The sequence below is a fragment of the Lemur catta genome, chromosome 2 (genome assembly GCF_020740605.2).
Source record: "Lemur catta isolate mLemCat1 chromosome 2, mLemCat1.pri, whole genome shotgun sequence".
Classification (NCBI taxonomy): domain Eukaryota; kingdom Metazoa; phylum Chordata; class Mammalia; order Primates; family Lemuridae; genus Lemur; species Lemur catta.
In genome coordinates this window covers 114,127,968-114,149,997 of record NC_059129.1, presented here as the reverse complement: position 1 = coordinate 114,149,997, position 22,030 = coordinate 114,127,968, and the positions used below count along the sequence as shown (strand labels likewise).

General features: G+C 35.9%; 1 pseudogene; it reads right to left on the bottom strand.

Moving 5' to 3' along the window:
- Window positions 1-12,530: 12,530 nt before the first annotated feature.
- On the bottom strand, window positions 12,531-18,957 carry LOC123632133 (annotated as a pseudogene).
- Between the last annotated feature and the right edge of the window lie 3,073 nt (window positions 18,958-22,030).

Genomic DNA, 22,030 nt, shown 5'->3' with positions numbered 1-22,030 from the left:
CTTTGGAGCTGCAATTATGAGATTTATGAGAATGATGTTTGTTCCATTATTGTATGGGAAAAATATCAGACTAGACAAATAAATATCTGTATCCTAGTCCTATTTTTCCATTAATTGCCATTTGCCTACACTTTTCTCGGCCTTAGTTTTTACTTCTATAAATTGGGCAGATTGAACTGGATGACTCTACGGTTCATTTCAATACTAAAATTATCATTTTCAATTTAACCAATATATATTAATCCCTATTTTGTGTACATTGTTGTGCTATACATAGGGCTCATTGATGGTAAATATAACTCAATCCAAGCCTGAGGAATGTTCCAATTAAACAGAGAAGATCTCTATAATATAAGAGAAGATAGATCTCTAAGTGTAATATAAGACAGATTTTGGTAGATGTAATCATAGAACTATAAAGCCAGGACAATGGGAGTTGCAATGCAGGGGTGATTTCTGCCAAAGTGGATCATAGAAAGTTTCATGGAGGTCCTGGAAGATGAGTTAGATTTTCAGAGATGGAGAAGGTGGTCAAGTCAGGAAGTATTTTAGAAGGTGGACTGTGTAAGCAGCACATGATGGCAGCTAGTGGTCCTGGATGTCTGATTGTATGTGACTTGTGAAGAAAGAACAAGAGATGAGGCAGGAAAGATACGGTGACATAAATTGTTTAGGGACTTTGTGCGGGATAGCTCCATTTGCCCTTCTAGATCCTATTCCTTCTCTTGTCTGCCCTCTATGCTCCTGGAGGCTAACCCATAGGGACACACAAGAATGATTCAGTTACCCCCTTATCTTCCAATTCAGTTCAACCAATGGAAGGCAATGACAGGTAATCAGAGGATTGAGGGTGTTTATTTTTTCAGCTCTCAATCTGCCAGGTGCCGGCAAGGGAGGTATATGGGTTTCATAGGGCTGCTGTAACAAAATACCATAAACTGGATGCCTTAAAACAACACAGATTTATTGGCTCATAGTTCTGGAGGCTAGAAGTCTGAAAGCAAGGTTGTTGGCAGGGTTATGTTCCATCTGAAAGCTGTACAGAAGAACCTTTCCATGCCTCTTCTAGTTTTGGTGTTTGCTAGCAATTGTTGGGGTTCCTCTGCTTATGGATGCATCACTCTAATCTCTGCTGTCTTTTCCCTGTGTGTTGATCTCTGTGTCTCTTCTCTTCTTATAAGGGCACCAGTCAAATTGGATTGAGCTCACACCACTCCACAATGACCTCATTTAAACTAATTCCATCTGCAACAACCCTATTTCCAAATAAGATTGCATTTTGAAGTACTTGGGGTAAGGACTTTATGTGTTTTGGGGAGCAACACAATTCAACCCAGTCAGAAGATAAAGGCTCCCCTCAGTTCCTAATCTCAGGGTACTGTACCATCATCTCTTATTCAAAACTTAAACTCTGTACAACCTTTGTAATTGGCCCCATTACTAAGCTCTCCTAAATTACCCAGTGTTTGCATCATCTATTATCTTCCGAGATTCTGACTATGTAGATTGAATTGCCTTGAAAATGATTTGACCAGGTATTTTGTTGTTGTTGTTTTGTTTTGTTTTGATTAAGATAGTGGGATATTTTTAATAGGAGAGACATGAGATCAGTTCCGGGTTAAACAAAAATAGGTATTGTGGCAAAGTAAAATATGTATTAGAGGAAGGAGACCCAGGAGGCAAGACATGAGGTAGCAGCCTATTGTTATGTTGTTACGTTGGCACATGAAGAGGGTATGAAATGGGAGGGGGCACCGTGGCTTCCTGTGTAAAATCCAAAATCTTCCTTCAGGCCTTTCATATGGTTCCCCTTCCCCCCCCACACACCCCTTTATCCCCACTGCCAGCATTCCACAGACTTTCACTGGCCCCTTGTTCAAATGTCTCGTTCATGCTGTCACCTCAGGGCCTTGATCTGCCTCCCCTGTGCCTGCAGTTCTCTTGCTGCTTGTCATGGTTCACTGACTGCTCCCCTGTTTCTTCAGGTCTCTGTTCAATATATCCCTTTGTCAGAGAGGCCTTCCTTACACAACCTGAGTAATATTTTTATCACCACCACCCTCAACACCTCATCCCTAGTCACCCCACTCCCTTTATTTTTCCTTGTGGTACTCACTGAACTGACATAATGCGTGTTTATTTCTTTATTTGTTAATTATCTATGCTACCCCCTCCTTAGATTTTTAACCTCCATGAGAACAAGGAATTTTTCTCTTCTATTCTGCCCCAGTTCATAGACCTGTGCCTGACACTTAGTAGGTGCTCAATAAACATTTATTAAATGATAGTTGCTATTAGAGAGAATCTGTAGGATATGGTGATAAATGTAATGTGGTGAAAGTGTGAAAGAGAACGAAGTAAGTGACTCAAAGGTTTTTGGGTTTTTCTTTCTCTTAGGTAAACATGATTGCATATAAAAAAATTTTATGTCTTTCTTATAAAACAAACAAGAAGATTTGCTAACCCAGTTATTTTTGCATCTTACGTTTTGAAATGTAGCTTCTTTCGTTTCCAATGCCATTTTAAAAGTCTCAAGGTTAGTCACAGAAATCAGCAATTCCTGTGAGAAATGTAAGTAGGTTATGACTCATAAACACATTTTTAAGCTTGTGCTTCTGATTTGTGTTCTGTTATTGAATTAGCTGATTCTATTGATACTGTCCTAGTCTGTCTGTGGGTTGTGGCTGGAGTTCTAGGGCTTTTTTTTTCCTTTCCTTTAACTCACATAACAGTCTGATTATGCCTGTGCCTCATCAGTTGACTCAGTGCTTCCCTCTCTTTTCATCTAATAGTTAAGTTAGAGAATTAGTCAATGTGTTTAACATGATTATCCAGCTTGTTCTGTGATGCATGATCTTTGTTATTTAATTACTTCCAACTTTAGGAATGACTAAGAGATATTGTGAAATTACAAAACTCAACAATGCTTTAAAGCACAGGATTTTCCACACCTAAGAAACTCTGGCACGGTGCCAGTGTTCCTCAAAATGGCATCTGTGCATAAGATTCTGCAGGCACATTGGAGACATGATCTGCTGATCTCCAGTTGTCACAGTGAGTCACGGATCTGCAAGACCTCTCAGTCCCTTGCTCTCGAGAATATGCTACATTATGATTTTAAGAATAATATTTTTAAATTCACAGAAAAACAAAGTTAGGAAAAATTTTAGTGTTATCCATGATAAATAACTGTTGATGAACTTGAAATAAACAACACCTGATTCTTCAGAAAACTGGCTTCTTTGTTTCTCCTAGAAAATATTGTGATTAATAAAGTATTTTAAAGTCTAGACATAATTTTTATTTTTTGTGTTTGTTAAAAGGCAGTAGCAAAGAAATTATTCATTTTTAAATTTAGAGTACTTACTGGAAAGACTGAAATAAAAGTTAAAAATATGAACTGAGAGAGAAATTCAGTTGTTTGCTGAAAAATTATGTTAAAATCAAATTATTAAAAAGTCAAATTATGGCACATTCCTGGCTAGAGACGATTAAGATGGTTGATTTTAGGTGTTTTTCTCCGGTAACAAAGAAGCCAGATTATTTTTGCTAAGATTGGCTTTAGAAAAATATCGTGAAATAATCAATGTGTGTGTTGATATTTCTCTCTTACCTTGTTCCTGGCATAAGTGCTGAGATCTCATGTTGCTATGTGGAAAATATTGTCTCCCACCATATTAATCTAGAAGACCTAGAATTTACCGCTCTCCTTTCTCTCATCAAAACCTACTTTACTTATGTTCAATTCCCTCAGGTCTTTGTGCTGCCCTCCAAATGACAGTGGGTAATTATTATCATTAATAATAATATCACACATATCAACAGCATGATTTACAATGTGATTTTACATGCATTCTCTTATCTGATTTTTCAACATTTTATAGCAGGAATTCTAATATACAGAAGTTGGCAAATTAGAGCCCACCACCTGTTTTTGTACAGCCCTCAAGCTAAGAATGGTTTTTACATTTTTAAGAGGCTGTCAAAAAAAAAAAAAAAAAAAGGAAAATAGGCAATAGCATGTTGCCCACAAAGTCTAAAATATTTACTATTTGCTACTTTACAGAGAAAGTTCCCCTACCCCTGGATTAGTATTGTATTCCTCATTAAAAGATCAATAAACAGAGGCAAAGCAACATATAGATGAAAAGCTAGAAATTTGTGACTTTAAATTTTAGAAGAACAGAAATAAAATAAAGGATTCCTAAAAAGAATAAAAGTGCTACTTTCCCTTAATGTTTCTGAATTTTGAAAGTATGAGCAATTAATAAGGATGAGAAGTAGGAAGAAGAAGAACAAGTATTTGTTAGAGACTTCATACCAAGCACTCTAGGATGTGATTTTGCATGCATTATTTCCTATAATTCTAAATATATACCAGTATTGTCTTATGTATATCAACTACTCAAGAACCACCTGTGATTCTTAGCAGTTCGTAAAATAATATGGCCCTATATACACCCAACAGAAAGACAGTTAATAATAGGTGGTGATATATTATGGAAGTAAAATCCATAGGATGTATTCCATAGAGCTCTTATTGGACATGCAACATCAGGAAACTTTGACTAATTCCAATATATGCTAATGTTTAAATCACATAATCATTTGGTCTTCAATTTCACGACTATAAAATTAGAGGGTTTACTTGTATCACTTGAATCTATTTCCTGTCTAAGGGCTGTTAGAAAATACAACTTTCCTAAATACGTGTCTACTTTCCTTGACATTTAAGATACTACGATTGAACTTTTTCTTCTAGAGATTTCACAGTTGTATAGGTTTTTAAATTTTCAAAAACTGAAAACAAAATTATGCTTCCATGGCCATGTAATCTCTTGGGGATTGAGCCTCCCTCATACAACAGCCATAAACTCTGAACTAAAAATAAAAATGAAACAAATTAGAACAATACACACACACAGAGACTCACATACCACCCATATAAGAGCTCTGGACAGTGTACAAAAGCAGGCATATCCTGGAGGAGAGTGGACACTTGAAAGATGTAACTGGTTTATAATGAGTCTCCTATTTATGTGGTTTTAACCTGAGGTCAGGTCACAGTCTATGCTGCACAAGGTGGCAGAAATCCTGGTAGAAAACTCAGAGGTTTGAATGACCAGAAGAGGGAGTTTAGGGCAACCTCAGCTGTGAATTTTTTAAATATTATGCTAAGTGAGAGACACCTTACACAAAAAAAGTACCAGTTATGTGATGTCCTACAACAGTCAAATCTAAAACATAGTAGAAAAAAATCAGAATAATAGTTGCCTTTGGGAGTAGAGCAAGGGATTCCTTGGGAAGGAGAATGAGGAAATTTTCTGAGGGATGACAATGTCTTGGTACAGGGTTGGGTTATACAAATATATACATTTGTTAAAGCTCAGAAATTAAAAAAAAAAGCTAAACAGATATTGAACTCTAAATATGCATACTCAAGTATTTGAGGGATGTGGAGTGATATCAGCAATTTTTTAATTGTATCAAAAACATCAGACAGATTAATGAATGGAAAAGTGGATAGATGAACAGATATGTGATAAAATAAACATAGTAAAATGTTACTGGTAGAATCTAGGTGGCGCATATATGGGTGTTTACCATAATATTCTTTCAAATATTTTTATGTTTGAATATTTTTCAATCTTTTTATAAGATTTTGGAAAAAAATCAAAACCAGGAATTATGTGTGGGGTTGACAAAAAGTTTATCTTGTTTAAAATTCTTATTGAGTTTACTTAAAGGCATTTTAGAAAGCCTCTTCATACCCCATGCATCTACACAAGAATTTGGGGTAAAATTCAATACTAATCTATAGAATCTTAATGGTAATTCTAATGGCATTATTCTAAAATTTTCAACAAAACCCTTAATAATTTACAGATCAACACAAAATAAATTCTTTATGGAAATGGAAGGGAAGTACGAACTAGGCCTAATTGTTTTATATAGAAGTTCAGAATGAATCCATAGTGAAAACTTGAGAAGATGGGCTCTGGAAGAAATGTGGCCAAACGGTTCTCATCTGAAGAGAAAGCTCCAAGACCCTGAAGTTCATTGTCCAGTAACAAATGTCTTCTTGCTTTCTCTGTCTCTCTGAGGGAATGTAGACATGAGAGAATGGAATATATTGTTTTTAAAAATATAAATGTAAATTATTGCACCTGTGCAGCCCTTTAAGAGCACTTTGAAAAGGAATTTTCCAGCTACCACTAAACCATCTTACAATTGCGCTTGAACCAGAAGACAATAAATAATATTCTCAACAGATGGCATAGGCCTATGACACATATGCATGAGCAACCCCAGGATGTACTTTCTCATGGAGTATTTCCAGCAAAATATTTTCAGTAACTCTCACTATGAAGCTACTGATTTGGGGTAGATTTTCTTTCCCCAAATACACATTTCCTAATAAAATTTTTAGTTGCATTGCATTGTATTTTGTTGCTTTTCAATATCATCATGTTCTTAGTTTTAGGAAAAGTGTAACAAGTTAGAATATTTGTGCCTTTAACTAAGCAAAGAGACCCTTAATTTTCTCTGTCTTTTTTGGCTTGATTTGAAGTTATTCTTGGGTATCAATATTCACATACACTGCATAGTGCTTACCTCTAAAACAGCAATTTTTTTCACTGTCTTGTAATTATTTCTTTGCTCATCTCTCATAAACTCCTTGAAGGTAGGACCATCACTCATGTCTTCTTTTTAATTTAGAAAAATTTAGTGCTTTTTGTTACATGGATAAATTATATCATGCTAAAGTCAGGGCATTCAGTATAACCTTCCCCAGAATAGTGTACATTGTACTCACTAGGTAGATTTTTATCCCTCACCCCCCCTAGCCTCCCCCCTTATTAGTTTTCAATGTCCATTACTGTTCCTTATGACCACATACACCTTTCGCTTAGCTCCCACATATAGATGAAAACATGTGGTATCTGTTTTCCAATTCTGACATACTTCACGTAGAATAGTGGTCTCCACTTCCATCCAAGTTACTGCAAAATACATTATTTCATTCCTTTTTATGGCTGAGTAGTACTTCCTGGTATATATATGCCACATTTTCTTTATCCACTCATCAGTTGATAGGCACTTAACGTTGATTCCGTATCTTTGCAATTGTGAATTGTGCTGTGATAAATACATGAGTACATATGTCTTTTTGATATAATGACTTCTTTTCCTTTACGTAGATACCCAGTAGTGGGATTGCTGGACAGAATAGTAGGTCTGCTTTTGGTTCTCTGAGGAATCTCCTTACTATTTTCTGTAGAGGTTGTACATCTTACTGTCCCATCGACAGTGTATAAGCATTTCCTTTTCACTACATCTATTGTTTTTTTTTTTTGACTTTTTAATAATGGCGATTCTGACAGGGGTAAGGTGGTATCTCATTGTGGTTATAATTTGCATTTCACTAATGATTAGTAATGTGAAGCATTTTTTCATATGTTGATTGGCTTTTTGTATATTTTCTTTTGAAAAAATGTGCATTCATGTCTTTTGCCCACTTCTTAATGGGTTTATTATTTTTGTTGCTGATTTGTTTGAGTTTCTTGTAGATTATGGATATTAGTCCTTTTTCAGAGGTATAGTTTGTGAATATTTTCTCTTCTGTGGATTGTCTATTTGCTCTGTTGATTATTTCTTTTGCTGTGTTGAGACTTTTTACTTTAATTAATTGCCATTTATTTATTTTTGTTTTTGTTGTGTTTTATTTTTGGGTCTTAGTCATAAATTCTTAGGCTAATATCCAGAAAAGTTTTTCCTAAGTTTCTTCTGGAATTTTTATGGTGCCTTTAATCCATCTTGAGTTAATTATGGTTGACTAGCCAGGTGTGGTGGCTCACACCTATAATCCTATCATTTTGGGAGACTGAGGCAGGAGGATCACTTGAGGCCAGGATTTCAAGACCAGCCTGGACAGTATAGTGAGATACTCTTTCTAAAAAAAAAAAAAAAAAAAAATTTAGACATGCAAGGTGGTCTGTAGTACTAGCTCTTAGGAGGTTGAAGCAGGAGGATCATTTGAGCCCAGGTATTCAAGGTACATTTTTCAGTGAGCTATGATCATGCTGCTGCACTCCAGCCTGGGTGACAGAGTAAGATTCTGTCTTTTAAAAAACAAAAAAACAAAACAAAAAAAAACCCCCCAAAACCCTAGCACTTTTAACTCAGTGATTTCTCAGACCAAAAATAAATTATGGTTGATTTTTTAAAATTTTATTTTGTTTTCTTAGAGATGGTGTCTCACTGTGTTGCCCTGGCCTGGGGTACAGTGGCACAATCATAGCTCACTGAAGCCTCCAACTCCTGGGCTCCCGTGATCCTTTCCCATCTCAGCCTCTCAAGTAGCTAGGACTATAGGCATGTGCCACCATGCCCAGCTAATGTTTTAATTTTTTGTAGAGATGTGGTCTTGCTCTGCGGCCCAAGCTGGTCTAGAACTCCTGGCCTCAAGCAATCCTCCTGCCTCCTACCTTGCCCTCTTCCTAGAAATATTTGTTTAATATATGACTAAAGATAAAAGCCAGTCTTCTCTTCCTCTCACCTGTTGATATTTAGACTGATTTTTGAAGTCCTGAGAACATTTGCAGCCTACAGCTTCACTTATCTTTCAAATTTTATCACCCACTAATCCTTTCTATTCATTTTCTGCCCCTTTGCTAGCCTATTTATTGTGATCTACATCTAATTGTAAGGTTAGGGCTCTTATTTTTTCTTTGCCATTCTGCACTATTGTGATCTCCTCAGTAGTGATTGTGTGTTGATTGTTGAATGGTGGTCCCTCTAACAGAAGATGTTCTCTAGGCAGATGGAAATATGGAACTACTCTGCAATCAAGAACGGGGCACTCAGATTGGGGTTCACTAACATGGGGATGAAGCTATGAGGCGAACTCTCACTGACAGTTGAGTACCGGGAAAAGTAGAGGATCCTGGTGAGGAGCTCTGGGAGGTAAAGTAGGAGAGGTAAAAAGAAAAACAGGAGAGTGTTCACGTGGTGGAGGAGAGAAGGTGGGAGTGGGGAAGTAGGGCAGAAAGAGGCTAGATTTTTAAGGGGTTAATAGCAGTGGATTTGGATAGAAGAAACAATTTCACTGAAACCATGGTATCAAAACATGATTACCAAATGTTCTGGAAGAGAGTATTTAGCCATATATTTAACATTAAAAATTCCTTCTTTACTTTGCTTGCTAGCAGAATATCAAATAAATTATTGTGATTTAATGAACTAAATTGTTTGACCTGATTTTCCAGAAGGAACATCCACACAAATGTATTTCTATTGCCTTATATTTATTGGTTTCAAATGTAATTGTATTTGGATACTCTCCATTTATCTGGCATTTCATTCATTTCTTCTCTTGATAACCCCATACGTTTCACTCCTTTATTTTTTGCTATAGTCCTGCCTCTGAACCACTCCCACAGTCATTTAAAAATGCCTGGTGGTGTTGGTAGTTCACTGGGAAATACTGAAGAGATCTCAGAGAAGATACTTAATGTCCATAGATGAGGAGGTATGATATAGTAGATAACAGCTCCACTCTTACCTCAAGAAGGGAAGAAAGATGTGTCTACTGGAAAGCTCCCTAGGGTATCTTGGGGTTCCCTTGTGAAGGTAACTGGGAGGAGAACAAGATTTCCTGGAATATTATACCCTTGGAATGAGTGTGAAAAAATAAATAGAATTATGTCTCTTTCCAAAGCAGTTAATTAGTAAATCCAATCAAGTTGGAATTTAGTGGAAAGAACATGGTGTTCTAGTGTCAGATCGGTCATGAATTGATTATATAATTTAAACAAGTTATTTAACTTTCATGATTTCAGTCCTCATGTCTGAGTGATGAGGGGTTGGACTAAGTGGCCTCTAATATCTCATTGAGATCTAACATTCTGTCATCTCTTGGAGAAGAAAATTTGACTGTGGAAAATTTAATAAAATAAATAAATGGAAAATCAGCCTGTTAGCTTTCCTGATTGGATATATAGTCCTGAAGAATCATTTTTTTAAATTTCTACATTTCCAGATCCCTTAATCATTTCCTAATTTCTCAATTATTTTCATGGAAAATTTTCATATTTTTTTACTGCCAAATAAATAAAATATACAACACATTTAGCAGAATTTTCAAAACTAAAGGAGAAGATGAATGACAAATAAAAATTTCCTGACTCAGTTTATTCTTAAGGAATATTTATTGTTAAAGACCAAAAGTTCACAACCAAAACAGAAGGAAGAGTTGCAGCAATGATTTTGGTTACTGTAAGGATAGAAGAAAAAAGAATTTCCGTGAATAATGTGAGATGCTATAGAGAGACACATGTTTCTTCTGTTTAGGCCTACAAACCAAGAAAGAGAATGTCTTACCTTTTTAAATTACTAACCTGCTCTTCCCTTTTCCAAGTAGGTTGCAATTCTTTGATTACTAGTGACAATGAATATCTTAGCATATGTTTATTCACTATATTTATTTCTCCTATAAATTGCCTGATTATAATCTTAGGCCATTTTTCTAATTACTGGTTAAGGTATATACATTAAAGATAATAATCCATTGCCTATTACAGATATATTAATTTGGTAGGTAAACAATATTATGATAGCTAATCACATTTTATTTACTCAACAATTATTCTTTATAAGCATCCATGATTTTATTGGTGCAACAAATTAGATACCAGCCTATAGGTCAGTAGCCATAGGAAATATCTCTAAAGGTCCCATATGCACTTTCTAATAAGCTATGGTTTTCAAACTCTCCCATTAACAACTTGGACCAGTTGGATTCTAGAACAGTGTGTTCACTACAAATCCAGTTAAACTGGCTTCTACTTTTATATATCTAACAGTCGCTACCCAAATAATCATGTTTGATGTGTTATACTTAGTCTGTATATGCTTTCTAGGATGCAGGACTTTATCCTTAAAGAATTTAGTTATAAAAGTCTGAGAATTTCATCAGAGACCTGCAAATGGTACAGGAAAGAGAGGAACCATATTGTTGCCAATAAAGGCCTGCTGTGGCAAAGAAATGGAAGTGACTTTCATAAATGGGTGGTCTTGACCTCATGCCATGACTAAATGAAATAAAATGAAATGAGAACATAATTATGGAACTAGAATTGTGGAATCAGAATGAAATGACTGTGATCAATTTTCGTCTGGAAAAGCTTTTAGAGAAATCTAAAATGATAACCTAATTTATTGAGAGCTACAATCATATGAGAAGAATCCAAATACTGGGAACAATTTTTTTGTTTCATAAAGAGGAACTATTAGAACAATCATTTTTTGTTATATTTATATTAAGAATTAAATATTTCCATGGCATTAAATGATAATAGGCAGATAAAATTATAACCAAGAAGCAAATGAATTATAACAGAAATTATTAAATTAACTAGCTGTTCTTCCTAATATGCAAGTGAATGTTGGAACAAATTAAGCCTGTGTTATCCAAATTAGATCATGTATAATTCTCAACAGAACAGCTATTCTTATCATTTCTCTTATATATTTTTTTCGTACTTGAAATCTTATTAAGCACTGAAAATTTGTAAAAAATGCATTTAGAGTAGCAATATTATAAAACCCCATTTCATCATTTGGAATATAAGTTTCACAATATTAATAATTTAAAAGTATTCTAGAATATAATCAAATTAAGCATTTAAGTATGATCAATTTGTATGGATTCATGGAATGGCTCAGATTTGCCATTTAATTACGTTTCTCTTCTCTTTCAGGCCAAATTCTCCTTCAGAATTATATTTAAAAAAAAAAAAACAACTCTTATATGAGTAGGTGAAATAAAACTTCCTTTATCACCTGACCTTATATAGCATAATCTATTTGCTTCCTAAAGAAATTCACTTTATTTTGCAAAGCTTCTCTGTTATAGTATGAATCTTCAGATAATGTTAAATTGCAATAAATTAAAAGTTAATGCCTAAAATGACATAAATAAATCTAACCATTAAATTATCTTTGAATAATAAGGAAAAAAAGTGTGGTTTATAGAAAATACTCCTGTTTCTTATGGGTAGTGTAATCCCCAGGACATACAGTCTACAGATCCCTTAAATTTCATGTTATATAATTTCATGATGTGTTAAAAAAAAACAAAACAAAAAAACCTAGCCAGGTAATCACAGAATCACAGTCAGATTGTTCACAATGTTAGAAAAAATTTTAGAGCAGATTTTTCTCAGTACTGTTCTACTAAATGAGTTATTTTACACAATGTGAACACCAATACAATTACAATTGTAGAAAAAAAAAAAGTATAACAAGAATGGACTGATTTTCAGACTTCCAAATTAGAGTCAACTGTGCATTCACACAGAATTGTCTTTGCCTGAACCCCAAATGGGAACAGTTTAAAAATGAGTGTTTCTGTGGCCCCTTTATTTTTGCTGATCAAGAGTTTGTTAGAAAAGCGGCTGCAGGTTTGTTACCTAAGGTCTGAGACAGTAGAAGAGTTAAAGGTGTCATGAATTTTCCTGTAAACAACTTTATGCCTGAACATCACCCAGTTCTGAAGGAGGTGGGGTCTCAGGTTGCTTGCTCTCAAAGTGCTGCTTGAAGGTCTTGGGGTCTGACATTTGTGTCCTACAGGCAGCGTAGGTATGTATTAAGGCAGCTTTGGCAGCAGTCTTTTGGTCTTGTCCTAGTTCTTCTTTTGTCCAGCTTGCTTTTTGGCATTTTTCTGCTGAGACTGAATCTTTTTCTGTGCACAAGCTACATCTGGGCAGGGACAGTCTTGTGTCTGGGAGACAGCATGATGCGAGAGGACCAGGGGAGCTTGCCCAGCACTGCTTCTGCCTCTTCCATTTGCCAAGGAGGGGAAAGACTCTCAGATTTTTTTTTTTTTTTTTTTTTTAGTTAAACTTTTTTGGCTGGGCACAGTGGTGGCTCATGTCTGTAATCCTAGCACTGGGAGGAGGCCGAGGCAGGAGGATCCATTGAGGTCAGGAATTTGAGACCAGCCTGAGTAAGAGTGAGATGCTGCCTTTACAAAAAAATAGAAAAATTAGCCAGGCATGGTGGTGTTAGCCTGTTGTCTCATCTACTGGGGAGGCTGAGGCAGGAGGATCATCTGAGCCCAGGAGTTTGAGGTTGCAGTAAGCTATGATGATGCCACTGCACTCTAGCTGGGTGACACAGCAAGACTGTGTCTCAAAACAAAATTTTTGCTTCAGCACATGTCAATAATTCTGGTGAAAATCTTGGTGGCCTGGTCCCTTGGGGTATATATCAGAAACTGGGGCTGGGGTGATGCTTAGTTCCTCTAAAATCACTCTTCTAGATCATTGTTTCACAGCATTTTTGTATTTGGGTCAATCTTTTGAATACAAATGTTGCTGAAAATTTGGAACAATTTAAAGTCTCAAAAGAAATCGGGAAAACGTATAATGAAAACGTTTCTGCATATAACAAGGTCCCACAGAGTTTAGAAAAGCATCTATAGACACCATGTTATTTATTTGATTGCTTTTCTGAACTGTGCCTTTGAGAATAACTTTTTATTGCTTTCAGCTTTGTCTTATTCTCACAAAGCAATCCTTGTAAATACATGATTTTTCTTTAATATTGTTTGGACATTATGACATGCTTTCTTCTCTTCCTTAGAGCTAGCTCTATCCCATTTTGTCAAGTCTACTCACCTGAGTGTTAACATTGTAATACTATGTAACTGTATTTCTAACAGAAATGATTTTTTTCACACCATGGAAAATTTCACAAAGCACTTTGAAGTTTCTAGAACATTCCTAGTAACGCCATGGGACACAGCATGTGAGAGTTGAGAAATGCTTGTCCAGAATGTAATCTGCTTGTATGTTCATTTCCTTTTCTCCTGATTTATGCTTTCATACTCATCTAAGTTTTCTATTGTTCTGCATCATTTAATATTTTCCAGACATGTAGTGAGCATTGCTTCATTTCCCCTTTTTTATTGCTGTTGAGCAGTTAGCCTTTTAAGTTCTGCTTTTTCTGAATCTACTACCAATGACTGCTTTTCTTTGGACTAACTCCAACTTTTGTAGTTGGCTTGTTATAGAGGTGGGGGGAAATTAAGAAATCCTTAGGTCTAAGCTCCTAAAATAGGAGCAGAGAAACATAGCAGCATCTGGGGTATGCTCTTCTCTTCCATTCTTGACATAGTCTAGAATTTAGACCATCTGAGTCGTTCTGGAGGGAGTGCCATGTCAGGGCTGGGAGACTTGGCAGAGGTCCAAAACCATAGTGTGTAGGTGCCTCTCAAGTCATGAGCATGACTCATCACGACAATGGAATCATTCCACTGTACAAATACCAGTTTTCAGCAGTATCTGGGCTCCAGTCCTTTTGCCAAAGCAAGGGTATATTGTATCTTGCTAGCCCTTCCTGTCTGGGCATAACAGTGTAAACAGCAAGAAGTCTGGAGGATGGCCAACATCGAACCTTTTTAAAATTGCCAAAGAGCTCACTGTTCTTGCAGAATTGTGTCTGTGGACCCACATTTCCATTAGACTGGAGGACCTCCAGGTACTTGCTTAAGGAAGTCATTGAAATCCAATGCAAATTAAGACCAGTTTTTCAGGAGAAGAAATATAGCTGTAAGAATTTTCCAGGCACAAGATTTGAAAACACATTATTTAGATGTCCAGTATGTGTTTATGAGTAGTTAAAATAAGTTTTAACTTTTAAAATACAGGCCCTTTTGCATTTGAAATAAGGGTCACTTGGTTGGGATATATAATGTAGCATATAAAAAAATTTTAAGTTCAGGCAAAATTTGTTTATTCAGTGATGATATAATGCCATTACATCACTTCCCAAGGGCTAGTTTAAGATGTAAGTTTCCATTGAGAATTTACAAGCAATATATTGTCATGTAGGAAAATCAAGAAAGCTAGCTTTAGGAGAATATAAGAAAAACTAATAAGTAATTTTATTTTTAAAAAATAATATTAATTTTTAAAATTTACTGTCAATCTATATGGAACTAGGCAGGTGCTACTTAAGAGAGAAGACCTTATATAACAAAATTCTAATAAGTTGAGGGATACACTGGAAAGTCAGACTAAATGAAAAGATTTAGTAAAAAATGAGTGAATGACATGCTGTATAAATGATAAATTGAATGTTTACCACTTATCTAGATGTAACATTCATAGGGGAAAAAAACCAATCATTTTCTGTCTAACGTCCTCATTTTATAGATGAGGAAACCAAGGTCATGAATGGGTAAGAAATGTGCTTGCTGTCACGTCCCTGGTATGGTTGAACTGATCTCTTGGCTCTGGATCTAATGCTAAGTAAACCAGAGAATACAAAATTATACATTAAAAAATAAATTCTTTAAACACTAATGTTAAAAATAGTTATAAATTTACAGCATTCTGATTAGAGAACATATAATTTCTTACATGTATAGTTGTGGTGATTATCTCCCAATAACATCTCAATGAATACATTCATAGAGTATTTGATAACTATTGTAAATGTTGATAATAACACGGAGAAAGCTTATTTAAAAGCTTTATTGGCATAGCCAAAATGATAAGTTTTATTTTAAGATGTCAGTGTAGTATATTTAATTCCAAAAAAAATACCATTTTATCCCAAAACATACTAAAGCCGAGACTATTTCTCAATCAGATATATGAGTTTATTTTTCTCTTGGTAGTATTTTGAGACAGAACCAGGAGTCTTTTTGGAAAGAAAATAGCCATTGGGAAAAAGGGACACAAATTGCAAGAAAGATAGAAAAAAAGACAGACAAAACATAGTTATTCTTTGAAATCCAGTAGTTTAAGGAAGCCACTGGAATGATCTTTAAAAACAAATCAGATCAAGTCCTGCTCTTGCTCAAAATTGTTCAATATCTTTCCAAAGTTAAGTAAATACGAAGTCCTTCCCATGGCCTGTAAGGTCAGCTTGACTCCTCAAGATGACCCTTCTCTCCTCCTACTCCACCATGGACACCTTGGCCTTTTCCCCAGGGTCATTTCCTCCTTGGGGCCTACACATTTTTCTTGCTGCTTTTCGAGATTTCCTCCCAGAGGTAAGCGTGGCTGATGCCTGCACGTCAGTCAGACCTCTGTGCACGTGTCGCCCCGGCAGAGTGCTTTTCTGTCCAGAATACCCTCCCACACCGCTGTCACTCTGATCTCTTTCTCCTGTTTTATTTTCCTGCCCAGCACTTATCACTACCCAGAATTATGTTATCTATTGCCTCTCTCCCATGAGGATGCAACCTCCATAAGGGCAGAAACTAATCTTCGTAGAAAAATATTATCATCATTTGCAGGTGGGGAAATTGAAGCTAGTAGACCAAAAATGTGCCTCAAGTTAGACAGGTATTAAATATCTGGGACGGGATTCAAACTTAGATGTTTTTTGGCTTTAGGTCCTGAGCTGAAAACAATAAGAGAAATGGGATTTCAAGGCACATAAGTGACATAAACACTCATATATACGAAGTGATAGAGCCAAAGCAGAATGGAGGTATCGTGACTCTCAAGGAATAGAATCACAAAGAGAATTTTTACAGAGCGCTAAAAAAAGTGTCTTACATTGTTGAAGATAAACAGAGCTGAACACGTAGTAAGCTCTTAAAAATACAGTCATGCACCGCATAATGACATTTTGGTCAACGACAGGCCACAAATATGACCATGATTCCATAACATTGTAATAGAGCTGAAAAATTCCTACTACCTAGTGTTGTAGCCATCGTAATGTAGCCGGATGCATTACTCATGTGTTTGTGTTGGTGCTGGTGTAAATAAACCTACTTCACTGCCAGTCATGTAAAACTATGGCACACACAATTATGTATAGTACATAATACTTGATAATGAAAACAAATGACTATGTTACTGGTTTATGTATTTACTATACTATATTTTTATTATTTAATTTAATTTGATTTTTATATTATTGTTTTCAGAGACAGGGTCACCCAGGCTGGAGTGCAGTGGTCTAATCGTAGCTCACTGAAGCCTCCAACTCCTAGTCTCAGGCCATTCTCCTGCCTCAGCCTCCAGAGTAGTCAGGACTTACTATTATTTTAGAGTATACTCCTTCAATTTATTTAAAAAAAAATTAACTGTAAAACAGCCTCAGGCAGGTCCACCAGCAGGTATTCCAAAAGAAAGCATTGTTATCATAGATGACAGCTCCATGTGTGTTAATGCCACCTGAAGACCTTCCAATGGGACAAGATGTGGAGGTGGAAGACAGTGATAGTGATGATCCTGACCCTTTGTAGGCCTAGGCTAATGTGTGTATTTGTTTCTTAGTTTTTAACAAAAAAAGTTTTGTTTTTTTTTTTTAAATAGAAAGTTTTAAAAATAAAAAAAAGCTTATAGGATAAAGATATAGAAAAATAAGATTTTTTATGTACAGCTGTACAATGTATTTGTGTTCTAAGCTAAGTGTTATTACAAGAGTCAAAAGTTAGAAAAATTAAAAAGTTTAAAAAATAAAAATATTACTAAGCTGAGGTTAATATATTATTGAAGAAAAATAAAATGTTCTTAATAATTTAGTTTAGCCGAAGTGTACAGGGTTTATAAAGTCTACTGTAGTGTACAGTAATGTCCTAGGCCTTCTCATTCATTCACCACTCACTCACTAACTCATGCAGAGCAACTTCTAGTCTTGTAAACTCCGTTCATGGTAAGTGCCTATACAGGTATACCATTTTTTATCTTTTGTAGTATATTTTTATGCACCTTTTCTGTGCTTCGATATATTTAGAGACATAAATACCATTGTGTTACAATTGTCTTCAGTATTCAGTACAGTAACATGCTGTACAGGTTGAGCCTGGGAGTAATACGCTGTACTTTATAGCCTTGGTGTGTAGTAGGCTGTGTCATCTAGGTTTGTGGAAATACACTCTATGATATCCATACGGTGATGCTATCATTTGAGGATGCATTTCTCAGAACGTATCCCTATTGTGAATCAACACATGTCTGTATTTACTTAATTGATACACAAAATTGTTTGTACTATCATCAAGCCAATTATCATCATGTTTGAATATAGAATTATGGATTCTTAGAAGTGGACAATGTTTTAAGAGCTCTTTATGCCCTGGTTTCTTGCTTCCTTGAGGCTAAGACCTAAGATATCAGAGGGAAAGAATTCTCTTCAGGTGTGAAATATTCCTGGAGTGCATTTTTCTTTTCTTCCTTTTGGCCAAATAAATTCTTCCTTCTTTTAACCTGTAATTTTTGTTGCCGTTGTTCAAAGTTTCTTTCTTTTGTTTAATGTTTTTATGGAGTTGGGAGAAAAAAAGATCTGTGTTTCTTCACCATAGCTCATTTTGGTTATAGATTTCCTAGTTACACACAGTTGGACTGGCAGTAAAGAGACCCTCTGATCTCTCAGTAACCAATTCCCCCATTTACATGAATGGTGAAACTTAAGAGCTGACTGCAAGGTGTGAGGGAACTTCTCTTGTCTCTTAAGTAGCTGGAAAATTTCTAACTGGTTTCTGGAGTGAGCGTGTTTCCTTGGTTATCCCTTGGGGATCCTCAAGTAGGCTGGAGTACATCTTCAGAGAACTAAGCCCTGGCAACACCAAGACTGCAGTATCAAATGCAGAGTCACTAAATTATAGGACTGGGATAGAAGTTTAATTAATTTGGGTTGAATAAGTGTGGTCAGAGCTTATCTCTCTAAGTCAGCCTTCTGCTTAAATGAACAGATTATGAGCTAATTATTCTACATGAAACACAATTGGCCCATTTGCCTCTTGATGCTTAAATAGAAAACCAATAGTGTGGACTGGCTCAAACTAACCTGGGTGATTCAAGCTTCCTATGGAATTAACCAAACAATTATGTGTAGTACTGGCCCAAACATGGTCTCGGGGGTTTCTGAATAGGCGATGTAGTGATTAAGACCGGGAACAATGGCTTCTAGACCATGCAGGTGCATCTCTGCTAACCACAAATATTTCTTTTGGTAGGGCACAGAGAAATTCTTGTCTTTAAATTCTCCAATGAAATCCTTAAAAGCATGGAATATAATTAAATTCAGAGTTTTTCAGGTGATCGAGGTTGTCCGTGTGAATAAACATGTGGTTCAACTGGAGCAGCTTAAAAATTCCTTGGTTGGCTTGTCTGTGTTTGCTCTTGGCTGCTCATAGTGCTTTAAAATGGTCCAGTTAAATCAGACTGTCAAAATGGTGAGGTTCCCTGTTTGATTTACTCATGCCACCTAAACCCATGCAGAGTGTTATGAATGCCACATTTGAGAAAATCTCTCGTTTGTGAAAACATATTGGGTCACATTAAAAAGGGGATTAAATGAATCCCTTTTTCAAAAAGTTTTTGGTAGGTAGAAAGGAATGCTAAGATGACGCCTGTATAATGGCAGAACTACAGATGTCTCTTTCTCATGGAAATATGCTCCATGGGCTAAATTTCCTCACATCGAGGGAGGGGAGAACTATAAGAAGCATGCTTCAAATTACCCAGAAAATGGAAGGCTAGCAAATTAAATCCCGGCCTTCTGCAGGGTATTTCGAGTGCAAAGAAGCAGCCCACACATTTTTTAAAAGAAACCGCATTGTGAGCTTTGCCTTATACCTCAGCACTGCCAGCCAGGCATGCTCTCCTTCCACTGTTCTACATTGTAGAGAACAGGCAATTGAGTGTATGACCCATTTATTTTACTTCTACAGCATTTACTGCAGACAAGCTTTGTTTAAAAGGTTTCAGTTCTGTTGATTTTAAAGGGACTTATAAGGCCAATGAATTTAAATGCACATGTAGGTATATTATGTAGATGTGCCCTAAGTTAGATAAAATGGGATTTTGCAAAAACTGGAAGGAATGTCTTACAGAGTGGTGTGTGCACCAATGTCCAGCAAGGTGCATGCGAAGATCATAGGATGACTAAAGACAACTCCTGGGAACCTTGATTCGTGGGAAACAAAGGGCCTGAGGAAAGAGATGAGATGGTCAAGACTGAGCCAGACCCTCCCATCTAGTGTCTCTGCAAGTAGGACGGGGAGTCAGGTCCTCAAGGAATGATTCTCAGCTACTATTAGCTCTGTTGTAAGTAAAATGATAGTGATTAGGGAAATATCTTCTTATTAACTGAAAACTCAAAGGATTCTAGATGGAAAGATGATAAACAGAAAGCTTTGTTGTGTGAGGTACATATGATACAACTATTTTATTTCTTTAAACAGGAGGGGGAGCAAAATTGCCATGTATATTTGGTTATAATTTTACTACTTCAATATTTAAATTTCACAAGTAATCAGAAGGTTTAAGGATGACTCATTTATTAAAGTCACTTATTTGTGTCCTTTGACATAATTTGCTTGTCAAGTGATTCCTTTTAAAGTCATATCACAATAGCAGTTCCAAACCATTACTAACATTACTACATTGTTGGAGTTTAATGGGATAAGATATATTCATGTACTTTTCTGGATCTCTGTATTTAGTAACGTATCACATTTAAGTTTGCTTTTGCCCCTTTAATATTACAAAACATGCTCTTTTCAGACTCAAATACTTAACTTTTTGAAGCATTCAGTTTGCAAACTAAAAAAGACCTAAGTAAAAAGAATAGGCCCCCATCATTTATTGCTACAAATTTTCCCTCGCAGACAGGAAAAGAGTGGGAAATGCTAGCTAGAACTGGAGGACATATTCTCCCTGATCTACTTGTAAAAATCCTCCACACTGTAAACTTACTTTAGAGCCCTGATGAGTTGAAAATCAAATATATATGAAAGGTACATTTCATTTATTAAGTCTCTAGGATAGAGTCTGCAGGAACCTAATCATGTTAAAGAAAATATGTAGATGAGAGTAGCCATAGGACATTTGAAGGTATGTAAGGAGGATGGCCAAACACAGCAAAAACACAACTGGCCACAAGCTGCCTTCATGGTAGAGGTCCCTGAGCATGGCCAATATGAAGACTGTCCAAGCTCAACACTGCACTTTTAAAAGACACATTAGGATTGCATGTTAGCATCATTACCTGCACTGTATAGACTTTGGTCTCACTCAAACCAATGTTGGGCCTTATCTAAGCAAGTACTATGTTGATGCTTCCAATAAATTGAATTGGTTTTTAAGTGATTTATTCCAAAAGAAAGTCACATGGCAAGGATTTGAAGGTTAGCATGACTATGAGTCTATTATTTTATTTTATTATTTGGGAATGTACAATTTCACTCTTGTAGGGGGAAAAAAACTTTTCCTCTACTCTGTTTAAGTTATTTCCTGGGGGCCTGTGAATTAAATTAACAAAGGACAGATGAACAGGAGAAAAATAGTTATTTGTATGCACAAGAGAGCCAATAAAAGTAGTAGCTGGCTCAAAAAAAGTTAAGGACCTTTATACCTAACTTAGTAGGGGATAGGGAGAGGAGAGAAAAAGCACCTATGGGAAGAACAACATAGTTTCTTTAGGAAGGAAAAATGGATTTTTAGGACAATAAATGAGAGAAGAATGGGATAATGTTTGTCCATACAGGTTTGTGTAGCCTTTTCCTCTTCTTCAGGGCCATAAAACTTCTCTGGAGAAGGGATTCTATTCACCTTCTCCCTTGTAGGATTAAATCTACCCTGAAGAGGGAATTTATAGAAGCCTTATTTCCCAGAAGATGCTGCTTTTAATCAGATAAGGGAATTTTCTTTCTGCATTTATTGAGTCTCAATTGCCTTCAATTTAAAATAATACTATGCCAAAGTGGTGTGTTTTGGGGTGGCATATTCTGATCCCCTTCACTCTATAACCAGTTGCTATGATAAGACTATTAATTTAACATCTTTGAAAAGTAGTTAGAGCCTTTTGCCAAGAGATAAGATTTTGGTGAGTTCTTGGCATGCAAGGGTAAGAAAAGATATATTAAATATTATAAATCATCTTACTTTCAAATTCCAAGATCATACCCAGGTTTCCCCCCACAAACAAGACTTAATACATTGTTTCTTAAACTTTTCATAATGTTATAAATAACAAACAGAATATTTTATCAAGA